This window comes from Elephantulus edwardii, unplaced genomic scaffold, assembly GCF_000299155.1.
Source record: "Elephantulus edwardii isolate Elephantulus edwardi_28Jun2011 unplaced genomic scaffold, EleEdw1.0 scaffold00548, whole genome shotgun sequence".
Taxonomy (NCBI): Eukaryota; Metazoa; Chordata; class Mammalia; order Macroscelidea; family Macroscelididae; genus Elephantulus; species Elephantulus edwardii.
The window spans coordinates 47061-47685 of NW_006400298.1; the positions used below are offsets into that span (position 1 = coordinate 47061).

At 62.2% G+C, this 625-nt stretch overlaps 1 pseudogene; it reads right to left on the minus strand.

Moving 5' to 3' along the window:
• The window catches only part of LOC102852104, a 70447-nt pseudogene that overhangs the window by 1866 nt on the left and 67956 nt on the right, over positions 1–625 (minus strand).

Consider the following 625-nt stretch of genomic DNA (forward strand, 5'->3'; position numbering starts at 1 on the left):
ATGTTCAGGTATCACACTGCACCCCCCGGCCCGGCTTGTGACACCCCCCCCCGCCAGCTCTGACCCGACACAGCTCTCGACGCCCCACCCTCAGCGAGCTCTGAACTTTGGGACTGGCCAAGGTGCCGTACACAGACACAGTGGACGGTGGGAGTGGACTTGAAGTGGGACACACCCCTGCAGCTCTGACCCACGATCCCCACCTTCAGGTACCGCACTGCTTCCCCCCAGCCCAGCTCACGACCCCCCCGCCAGCCATGACCCGACTCACCTCACGACACCAACCGCCAGCTCTAAACGTTGGGACTGGCCAAGGTGCTGTGCACAGACGCAGTGGACGGTGGGAGTGGATTTGAAGTGGGACACACCCCTGAAGATCTGACCCACGACCCCCATTTCAAGTAAGGTATTTCTCCCCACCAGCCCAGCTCACGACCCCCCTGCCAGCTCTGACCCGACCCAGCTAGCGACCCCCCTGCCAGCTCTGAACTTTCGGACTGGCCAAGGTGCCCTGCAAAGACGCAGTGGATGGTGGGAGTGGACTTGAAGTGGGACACACCCCTGCAGTGCAGCTCTGACCCACAACCCCCATTTAAGGTATCATATTTCTGCCCCCCAGCCGGGC